Below are 12,783 nucleotides of genomic sequence, written 5' to 3'. Positions count from 1 at the left end.
AATTTAAATTGATTTATAGCCGTTAATACAATCTGTCAACATTCAACATGACCAATAAATTTTTACATTAATCACAAGGAAAAGTGAATAATAAGAAGTCGATGGAAGGAAAGTTTGTTCTAAATGTTTTATGTTAAATTATTAAAACGCATTCAGAATTTTTAATCCAGGAGTAACAAGTATTAAGCTAGTATTAAGCGAGACCAAGTTAAAACCGCACTTTCCACATTCCATCTACAACATTAATGGATACGTTAGACTTACTTGCTGCAGAAATGCTACAAACAGTGGAGGTGGACTAATGATATTCATCAAAAAGAACATCAAAATAATCAATGCTCAATATCATTCAACAACATTTGAAAGAATTTCTCTAGAAATTCTTGTAGAAAACACCAAATATTCAATTCTATCTTATTATAGACCTCCTGAACCAAGTAATCTAGTAAATTTTTTTGATGACATGGAAAATGAATTAAAACAAATAATTGGAAAAGTAATTCTCTTAGGAGATATAAATATTGACAAAAAGGCAATTACAAAAGATGCTAAAGAGTACAGAAACCTGATGGATTCTTATCTTTTGGAAGTAGTTAATGATTGTCCAACAAGAAATGCTAGCAATAAAATAATTGATCATCTGGCATGCAACTTCAACAATGCTGTTCCGATTGAAAATTTCACTATCCACAATAGTCTATCAGATCACAATATGATTGTTAGTGTTTTCAACGATACGAAAATAAGAAAGAAATGTATCATAAAAGAATTTAAACATATCGACTATACCAAAACTAAAAAAGACTTATCAAAAGAACTTAGTAACTCAAATATTCTAAAAGAGAAAAATCCTAACAAAATAGCTGCCTTCATTACGGATACGATGACAAAAGTGAAACAGAAAAACACAAGAACATTTAAATTTAGAATTCGACAAGAGTATGACGAATGTCCATGGTTCAACCTTAAAGTAATTCAAATATTAAAGAAAAAACAGTCCATTGCAAGGAAATTCAGAATTTACAGGAGCCAGCTCTACAAATGGAAGTTAGTATCCCTTGCAAAAAAAGTCAAAACAACAATTAAAAATGAGAAGAAAAAGTTCTACAACGAGAAATTGTCAACACAGAATCCTAAAGAAATGTGGAATAACATTAATGGTCTACTAGGTAGGAATAAAAAAAATAAAATTGATGTCATAAAAATCGATGGTGACCCAGTATTCAACGAATCTATTTTGGCAAACAAATTCAACGAACACTTCATTACAAGCGTAAAAGAAATCATCGCATCTAAAGCCCCTGACTACAGCAAAATAGACATTCCATATGCTCCCAAAACAATGTACTTGGACGATGTAGGTGAGGATGAAATTATTATGGCTATTATGACACTTAAGAATAATGCCTCTCCTGGTATTGATGGAATCTCATCTAATGATGTTAAAATAATGAAAGACGAACTAGTGCCGGTAATATGTCATCTAATCAATTCCATGTTCCGGACATCAATATATCCAGATATCTTCAAAGTGGCAGTAGTGATTCCAATCAACAAATCTGGTGACATGACAAATATGAAAGATTACAGACCCATCTCAATATTGCCGACATTCAACAAGATAATTGAAAAAATTCTATACAATCGAATATACAATTTTGTGGACGAACAGAAAATCTTGTACACCCACCAATTTGGATTTAGACGAAAAAGTAGTACAGAAACAGCTGCCTTAGAAGTGACCTCGAAAATCAGAACAATTATTGATCAAGGAAAAATAGCATCAACAGTATTCATGGATATTACAAAAGCATTTGATACTGTGAATAGACAATTATTGATGAATGTCTTGTATAAATATGGTCTTAGAGGTACAATATTGGAGCTACTTGAAAATTACATGAAAAACAGAAAACAAATCGTCAAAGTCAACAAATCATGTAGTATTGCTTTAAACATAGAGACAGGAGTAGTGCAAGGCAGCACATTGGGAAGTCTCCTATTCATCCTTTTTATTAACGAGATAAGTATGCTAAAAACCATAAATGGATCTATTGTTATGTTTGCAGACGATATTGTGTTGATTAACGAACATCGGAAGAACGAAAAAGTAGAGCTGAAGATAATAAAAGATATGAACATCATCCTTAACTACATTGAGTCCCTAGGATTGGTTATGAATATGAGCAAGACCATGTACATGGTTTTTCACTCAACAAACACAACATATTATGATGACCAAGAGATTAAAGTCAATGTCAATCAAACAATACAAAGAACATATTCATACAAATATCTTGGTCTTCACTTGGATCCAAATCTCAAATGGAATATGCATGTTGAACATATTGAAAAGAAATTATGCTTTGCGTCGGCCGTATTATGGAAATTCAAAAACTTAATTCCACGAAAAGTCAAAAAGAACATCTATTTCGCATTATTCCAATCACACCTTCAATACATGATTCAGGTTTATGGATCTGCATGCGACAATATCATCAAGCCGATACAGCTAATCCAGAACAGAGCTCTTCGCAACGTCTTTGACATAGACAGACTTGAGAGCAAAGTCAACATGTATACCCACTTGGTCGAAAATTGTCTGCCTATAAGAGCCCTACATTTCGTCAACACAGCGTGTTATATATACGGTAATATTCATAAACTAATTCACACAAATCTCGTTCTAGATAGAAGTAAACCAAGAGGCAGAAATTCAAGAAATCTTCAACAAGCACTAGTCAAAACTAATTATGGCAAAAAGGATATCCTGTCCATGGGAGTTGGCATTTTTAACAGCATCCCGAAAGAACTGCAAAGTCTCAAGACGATGTCATCGTTTAAATGGGCGTTAAAATGTCACGTGAGAAATGAGACTTTCATGTCAAGATGTTTCAATAGCACTTATTTCAAGGAAATTTCAAATAATTCTTAAAATGAAATCAAATAGGACATTCATAATATCTTTAAAAGCTAGGATAACACTTTTCATTTGAAACTTTTAATTTATTTTATATCTTAAAACTGCTACTGTAATATTTTTAATCTCTAGATATATGTATTATTCTTCTAATGTTTAAACTTAAATTAATGTCACCCTTTGTAGACCTAAAAAATTGTAATTAGCCAATAATTTCCAAGAACTTTGAAGTTTCTTCAACGGCTTTATGCCACTGAAACTTAAGTAATATAAACTTCTGTAATTTATAACGTTGATCAAAGGTTTTTATGCCTTTTTAAGTGTAACTTAGACACTTAAATCGGCTTTTCCTTTGTTTGAAAAGAAATATAATAAAATAAATAATAATAATAATAATAATAATAATAACAAAAGCATTGGGCCTAGTGACACTAGTGTGCAGCGTCACACATGTTGGCCACCAGCCTACCACTGATCAAGAGAAAGTAACTTTCAATATTCTGGTCAATATCCGATATATTTCTTTTGCATCAACTAAATTCAAAAAACAATCTCATATCATAGGCAGACATACATAATACCTCCTATCTATATCTCCTCTGAGAGCGAGAGAGAGAGAGAGAGAGAGAGAGAGAGAGAGACAGAAATAAAAATGCGGAAAGAAACTCACGAACGCTCAGTCAGTCAGGAAGGAATTTCTTCTGGCAAGAAGTGGAAAAACAAATTCATTTATTTTCATTTCAAATTTGAATTTAAGCAGCTACACCTGATTGCTAACGAAAGCATAAATCATTTTATCAAAAGCAGCCGTAGAAGAATGACGTCAATGTTGGCATTCTTTTGAGTTTTTCATCGCTTCTCATCATGCTGTACATTTCTTCGTTATTTAATTTTTTTATGAAACATGTATATTTCTAGTTGAAATGATATATGATTGCATGCTGCATATACTTATTTTCACGACACTCCTCTATTCTCCCATAAACATGCCTTTACCAGAAAAAATTAAGATGTATGAATGGGAATGAAATTTTAAAATATTTCATCACAATGTTAAACTTTTGACAGTTTTCCTTCCACATTGTTTCTTTATTTTTTCCTCTTGTTATCCTCCTACATGCCCGCCTGAAGTGCTCCATAAACTTAAGGAGCGAAAAATTTAGGGAAAAAGTTTTGTTGCTCAAGTATTTTTGAAATGCGAAAAGTTTACAATTTCAATAAAATATTGCATTATGAAAAAGATTCTTAATAACTTCTTTACAAAGTTCACTTCATTTTAAACCATAAAAATCACGTCTGTTACTTTAAGGATGTTTAGCTTGTTATTGTAAAACTTGTGGGAAGTGCTTGTCGTTTTGTTTTTGTTTTTATGAGTAAAAGTTATTGACTGAATGGAATTGGTTATGTCTTTTTTGCTTCTTTTTTAAAAAAGAAGCCATTGTTTTGGATCAAACATAATCAAAAATTATGCAACAATCTAAATCAGGAGTGGACAACCTTTCTTCTCGAAATTCTTTGGTGGTTAGCCTCGATCGAAACCCCACGCAGCATATGGTTCATTGAAAAATGACAAATTAGTGTGCCGCAGCATACAAGTTGCCCACCACTGATTTAAATCAAAATGTCTAGTGTTTCCTCTACTAAAAGCTTTACAAAATTATTCATCTCCATAGTCAAACTTTCTTACTATGTTTTATCTCCCACTTCTTAGTACTTAACGTCTCATTGTAATTGGACAATTTGTCATCCAGCATACGTGAATGCGATGAAAAATGGACATCATAAAAATTGATAACGCAGTCACAGGAAATTATAAAGTTTTATTTCATGTCCAAATAACAATTTCTCTCTATTATTCTTTTCGTTTCAATTTCCGTTCCTCTATTATTACTTGTCTCTTTATTACTTCACCTTACGGTATGAAATGCGAGAAAATTGAGGCACTAACAAACATCTGTGATATCTCAATTTTGTCATCTGCTTGTGTATGAAATCGTTCATAAATTGTGTGAACAAAACGAGAATGGAAGTAATATAACTTTTTGTACCATTTTTCTTTTTTCAAGATATAAATTGTTTCCCAACAAATAATGATTACGGTACATCCAATTGGGTTTCTAGATGAAAAAATGACTTCCGAAATTTTGATGGAAATTTATGCACTCGAAAGTTTTATTGAGCAGAAGCTTTTATTCATTTATTAAGATCTCAGCAACCAGACATTGGTGAGTATTTTATATTGGTGAGTTCAGTATTTTCGAGTTACTGACTTGTTGCTTGGTTTACTGATTGAATCCTTTTTGCTAACCAAATGCTAATCGCTGCGAATAAAAGCACTTAATTCCCTCAATCAATAACACGAGGACTTTACACTTTAAATATATTTTTATGCTTCTTGGTGCTTAACCATTGTTATGGCTTGATTTTCTCTGATCAAATTTAATCTATCATCCACAACTATCTTCATTTTATTTTTTTAAACTTGCCCTATTTTATTCATATGCAAATTAAATGTAGAACTCTACCCCAGTTTCTAATTTTATTTATGCCAATTTCCTTATTTTTACGCTCTTTTTTATCGAGGGATATATCAGTGTTTTGCTCTTATCCCTCAGTCGTGGTATTATCGATTATATCAATATTCACTGATGAAAGAATTTAGTTATAAAGTGGATGAATTGAGAGAGAAAAATAGACACAAAAATGAAATTTTATTCAACAATACCAAATACACAATGTGCACATCTCAAATTGATAACAAAAAAAATATATAATGCAATTGTTCAATCATAGTGTTGTATATGTTATTTGTAGGAGGTGTTTTGAAGCAAAATGGATATATTTTGTATTTTGATACACAGTATAGATAGACTGTTAGACGTGAGTTGATTCCTTAATGATACTAAATAGTTGTGTGTCTGCCTGATTGCTAATATTCTCACTCATTCAATCCTCTCCATAAAATAGAATTAAGAAGGACTAGTGATTGTACTGTTAAAGCGCATTTTTAAGGAATCAACCTTAGATCAATGAACTTTTTGGCAATTTGAAAAGCAAATTTTTGGCATTTTTAGATGAATAATCTTAACTTTATTTTAAACTAATAAATAAAAAGCAATTCAATCTGAAATTTCATTAAAATAAACCATTTATCCAGCCAAAAAGCATAAACCACAACATGTCCAATTTGTTTCCCTGAAAACCCAACTAAAAGGCATTTATTGCCACAACATTCACCTCACATATTCGCACACAGTGTGAAATTAATGAAATCACGTGTGTTTATATCTGTTTATGTTTATTCAGTGGCGGCTACCAATTTGCATGTTATTAAGAGTTAAAATATTCATGGCATACTCAATGAATAACTTTTTATGTGTGAATGAGATTGTAAGGCAAAGAAGGTAAAGCTTGATAATAATAATCATCATCATCTTATATAATAACAACATATGTGTATCTCTATTCACAAATTATTAAATCTAAAGCCTAATGATAAATACTCTTATGTCTCAGGCCATTGCAAATGAAACTTCTATTTTAAATAAATATTTAATGTACATGATGTCTCATTCTGAAAATACTGTCTGTCAGAATTATGACTTAAATTATAGAAAAATCATGAGGATGAGATTTTGGGGAGAAACAATTTTATGGTAAAATCTATTGTTGAAGAAAATCATTTGAAAATTCAAGGCTAGCTGCAGGTTCATTTAAAAATGTACGAGATGATTTAGAAATGCAATTTTAACTAGTGAGGGCCCACCAGACCTCTCCATTTAACTGACCTAGAGTTCACAATGGTATTAGAATCACTCCTATGATGACATTACTGCCTGTATCCTTAAAAAAGTGCGTTAGCCGCAGTTCCATTACAAATTATTTGAAAAAAGACAAATGAAAAACTTCATCTGCCGATGATCACAGTCCGTCACCTAGTCACTTCGATTCATGTCAATTTTTAACAGCCCTCACTTTTAAAGTATGTCTATGACTTAATGTGCAATTCCTTAAAATAACAGTAAAATCCACCAAAAAACTGTAAACCTTTCGCACATTTTCTAACATATTCAAGCCAAAATCAACAAAGTTCTACAAACTCGACCCTTTAAACACTCTAATCATCATCTCCAGTGTCTTCCAATATTTGTCTTCTAGCACATTGTTGTTGAACATTTTAAATATTTGTCATGTGTACATGTGAAAAATTATATGTGGATGCTGTGTTTTTAAAGTGCTTGTATGTTGTCTTATTTCAATTTTCTTTCCTCAATCTCCTCCTTCTCAATATGTGTACATGAATGAATGTATTTTAAAATAGAAGAGATGAGATAAAAAAATATGAATTTAATGTCTGTGCATGCATGCTCATATATATTCACTTCTTTTATGCAGTCTCATCATTTTTCCTTCTAGCAGTGAATCTAGTGGGATGGAAACTATCAAATTTACTGACAACTTCCATTTCACAAAATGGGAATTATGTTGTATATCTTAATTGTTTTCTTAATGAACCGTTAAATTTAAAGTAAAACAGAAAAAAATGAGTATCATGCTGCAGTAGAAGCGGCAATTATCAGAATTCAAAAATCTCTCTCTTTAAATGCGGATGTTGTCATAGCTTTGCAACACAAAATGAATTTTTTTGTACTTAAATTCAATCGCGATTAAAAAAGAATTAATTGTAGTTGGCTATTATGAGTTATGATTTGAACATAAAGCGCATATAGTTGTGATCAATTAACTGATTTAACACAGATCCAAGTAGAAATTTCTGTTTGATAAAAGTCAGGTTTTTTGAGCCCAAGCACCCCTTGGTGTCGCCAAATTTTTATAAAAATGCCACGAATCTGTATTATGTTTGCTTTTACAATCGAGAGACCCAGGTGTGCCATGATAAACAAAAGGTTGCCCACCACTGCTTTATAGGATATAATTTCGAAAATTGAGTCATTCTGAAACTGTTTCTTCAACAATCATCATAAATATTGAGTTAAACATGAGAAAATAGGCATCAAAAGTTGATCCGTAACATGTAAAGCAATACAGAAAGTGTGCATGCTGTCAAGTGCTTTTTAGTAAAGCTATTAATACTATTAATTTCAATCTTCTTATGACTCTTCTTTTTAAATTTATGATTCCCCATTTTTTATGATTTTTTGATGAAAGGCCCCTTTTTGAATTTAGTCATTTACCGCTCGCTCGCGCATATCCATTCTTGTGGTCACAAAACAAAAAAATAAAGATTTTATGTGAATTTTCTTGTGCATATTTCGGCTTGTGTGTGCTCGGCAAAGATTAAATATCAGATTTCATATGAAATCCACTTTGTGGTATAATGATTTATGCTGAATATATGAATTTTATATGTTTATCGACATCTATCATGCGCCTTCGTTCAGATTATTGTTTACAATATAAAGAATATGTTCAAAGCTCTTCACTGTAGAGTCTTTGTCTTGCATCAAATTTATGCCAGAGCTCAAGATAAAAAAACCTCCCATAAACACCAACGATGACGACAAACGGTGATGATGATGAGATCAACTGTGCCTTAATGTGCTTTAATCAAGACTTTAACTATTTTGATTAACGGCTGACTGGGTTTTATATGAATATAAAAACCTTAAGCTATTCAAATCATTGAAATCCAGAGGTGCATTTAGTATGACTAGTGGGGGTGCACCAGACGCCTGTTCTAAGTAGACCTACAGCTTATTAGAATGGGAATCCGAATCTCTCCAATGAAGACATTACTGTCCCTTGCCTGGAAATGAAGACCGTGATCCGAATATATACTATATTTGATCTCGTGCCGAGTCTCGAACCCATCTCACCTGATCGATATTGTAATAATTAGGCACCGAAGTACTAAACCATTTCGCCACCGAGTCAATTTTTTTCACAAAAACTTATAGAAAATGTGCGTTATTAATCAACCTGCCATCCATAAGTGACTTTTTTACTTGCTTTCTTTTTTTTCGATTCTATTGACAGAGGAGGATTATTGATGAATGAATTATTTATTCATTCTTTTTTGAATACTTATTTTCATACATTCTTTTTAGTCTATTGTTGTCACACTAATACCTCATACACGCTTCATATTTTCATCATCATTATCCATTGATGTTTATTAGAAAACAATCAAAAATATTAATCAAAGAGAAAACATATTTATGTGATAACAATAATCATAAATGTATCCGTTACATGACATTAAAATCATAGCAGCGATTGATTTACGATCACTTTATTTTCATTGATTTTTGATTATTATGAGTACCTAGATACATGTTTGAGCGAATTTACAAATTATGAAATTATATATTCGTTTACTTGGAAGAAATTGCTCGTTTGTAGCTACATTGTTGATTCATAAGTAAAGATTGAAAAAATGAGGACGCAATGATGTAGAAATTATAGTCATGCTCTTTTAGAAGAGATATAATGACAATAACATAGAAATTTTAGTTCATGTGACATCATCTATAGCTGAAATGAGTGAAAATATGAATTTATAGATGATTGGTGATGAATATATAGAACTTTTAGGTGTGCTTAACATATGGAAAATTGTTGATTTATTCAAAAAAGTTAAAATTAATTTCGATCTTTATCTTCAGGCCATAATTACTTGAAAAGTACTATAAAATAATTAATCTCTCAATTTTTTTTTCAGTATTTTATCACCCTCCAAGGCTCATTCGAGCACAAGATCTGAACAACTAGACATTGAAGAAAGCTCTTAGTTGAAGCATTAGCTCGGTGTCAAATTTTTGCTTTCAGTGAATTTAAATTTTTAATAACCATTAGAAAATTAAAATTCTTAAAGAAGCGTAACAAAGTTTAAAAATTTTCAAGCGCGTATATGTAAGCCAAATTAGTCTCAATTTCTTCTCAAACCTACAAAATTCAGCAGTGATCAAATGTGAAAAAATCGCAATAAATATTATAATAAAATTCAAATTTCATTTGCTGTTGGTCAAATAAAGACAGTTAGTTGTTTGAAAACCGTCAGTTGTTTGAAGGCAGACAAAACAAAATAACCATTACATGATATTAAATTTCAAAATCGCTCTTGCCAAAAACTTTTCTTCACTTCTTCAGAAAAACAGAAACATAATCAAGCGAAAAAATATTAAAATGTTTGCAGATATCCATAAAATTAAAGTTTCAACAGCTAAAAGAGACGAGAGAGAAAAAAACGAAAATAAAGATAAAGAGAAGCAGCAAAAAAATCGCGCACGAGTCAAATGGGAGCAATGAGCAGTAAACAAAGAATTTAGTACACAAAAAAATACTCGAATCAGTTTATGCATCAATGATTTTGCCATTGTTTACACATGACATTGTCCAAATTCCAATCTGATTTTTTATTTTCTTTACTTTGTGAATTTATTGAACTTTTTAACCTGTGTTTAATGGAATTTCGTGATGATGTTCGTAAGATTCCCTCTATAATCAATAAATTATGGCTTTATACGCAAATTGCAATCGTCAAAGTGAAATTATGTTGCAATATATTAATGGAAATCATTATTATACAGACATTACTGAGCTTAAAGCAATCTACATATTTTGATGCATTTTTGTGGTTTCAATATGAATTGTGCTGTTATTTTAAAGTTTTTTCCTCAAATTCAATTGATTAATCTTAGTGATCTTAGAAAATATATTGAAACATTATTGTCTAGACATTCATAGCCAACTACGAATATACTTCATAAAACCCAATTTTTGCGCAAAGTACTCAACCTGAAAATAATCCAAAGTAAAGTGAAAATCACAACAAGGCGGAAAGTAGACGAGGCGAGGTAAGATTTTATCCATGAACAGCCTACCGCTTCTGCTCTCGAGAAATGAGAAAAGTTTCCAGTCACTGCTTGTTGATTATCTGAACTTTGTGCCTATAACATGCAAAACAGATTTGTTCATTACGTAGATTTCTTCTTCATTTCCTACAATCGATATTATTGCTTTTATTATAACCGCCCACATATTGTAAGTACTATGGTGTTTTTATTACTTCTTTGTGCTGATACTTTCTTAAAGGAGGAGATTTGCTGAGCTAAAAAAATTTATTTTTATGAACAATATTAGTAATATTGACGCGAACTTTTATGGTAGCTTTGTCTAGATGGATTTAGAAAGCTTTAAGTACTTGATTTAGCATTATTGTTATAGAACTACAAATCAGGAAAGTCTGTGTTCATCTTGACTCTGCCATTTTTTGTCAATAATTCAATAATTACTTTCTTAAAGTAGCAAAAGACCTGCCAAATGAGCAAGAATAACAGAATATTTTTCCTTTTAATCTTCTCAAAACTACCTACTTTACGGATTTATAATTTAAATGAGATGTTTATTTATTCGAGTTCAAAAACAGACTGGACATTTTATATGAAAAGGGGGTTTCAACTATGAACAATAAATATTATTCAAATCTCAATTGAACGTTACAAGCGATTCTAAATAGAAAACTAAAATTTATTTTAAAAGCGTTATAAAACGTCATTAATCCATACCTAGCATCTTTCGTACCTCCTATATTCAATTCATTGCTAGTGGGTGCAACGATTTTACAGAATAATAATAAAAAAATAATAATATCTTTATGAGTCTGACCTTTTCTTTCTCTCGAAACCTCTTGCTGCTGTGTTTTGAATCAGGGATGCCTTAGGCTATGATTAATAATTGACTTTAAAGGAAACTTTCATAATGAAATTAATTATTGACCTGCCCATGTTGTGTGCATTTACAAGAGGTTTAATGATACTTTGAGAATTTTTTCTCTGTGTTTACTTTGGTGCTAAGTAATTTGATAAATTAAGAGGACTGTAAGTGAATCCATTAGTGGCATTATCTATCAAAAAATAAACCTTTTTATAAAAAGTTTAAACTTTACATATAAAAATCATATGCAGTATTAAATAAACTAGACAGAACTAAAAATATCAAAAACAGCAATCACTTCAATTTTCATTTAAAATTCACTTTGAATTTCCAGTGTGTACTGGACGAGTAAGACCAAATATTTGCAAGCAATCATTCACATTTACCCAGAGGCTATTTTCAAACTCATTTGAAAATCATGTTGGTGAAATTGCTGTGCAGAGTTGAATGAATTTTTTGGTTTTTTAAGCTGAGATACATAGGTAAGCATTAAATATTTTACGTCCTGAGTGTAATGGAATTTCCTCTGTTTGACTGCATAATAAAGTTATGGTTTGAAAGTTCCAATTTGTTTATTTTTATTTGAATTTCTGGAAAATTATTTTCCTTCTTGGGTTTTGAAATTTACTTGGGATTTAATTGATTGCATTTTGATTATAAAGTTTGATGTACCTAACAGACTTTACTTTTTACAAATTAATCAAAATTTAAGTAGGAATGTCTACAAATAAAATCCAATCTACTATTACATGCTACATTGTCAGTTTCAGAAAAATTATAAAAAACTTGGAATAGACTTATAGATGAAGTTGTAGATATCCATACAATGTAAAAGCAATGAATGCAACAAATTGGTTATGAATTTATCTGATTTATTTTGCTTTTTTCAAGTTTTTCTAGAATGAAATAAAGTGCCGTGCTGCATGCAAAGATGATGTATTATGAATTATATTTCAAAGAAACACTCTGAAAAAGAAATGAGAATATTCAAGTCTAAAATGCTAATGAAGCTAAAGTGTCTTGATAGCTCGGCTAGCAGGTGCGGTTCACGAAAGTTGGTGTTAAATTTGGACTTTTTAACTTAATTTTTTAGCTAATATAATCATATTAAATCTACAAATATTTTTACCGAAATATCAATTTAATTCGAAAGAAAACTTAATCGATTCAATTCCATTTATTGCTCA

This window comes from Chironomus tepperi, unplaced genomic scaffold, assembly GCF_022539635.2.
Source record: "Chironomus tepperi strain 1889 unplaced genomic scaffold, CSIRO-AGI_Ctep_v1 contig_376, whole genome shotgun sequence".
Classification (NCBI taxonomy): domain Eukaryota; kingdom Metazoa; phylum Arthropoda; class Insecta; order Diptera; family Chironomidae; genus Chironomus; species Chironomus tepperi.
The sequence above is the reverse complement of the archived record's forward strand: the minus strand, read 5'-3'. Positions refer to the sequence as shown.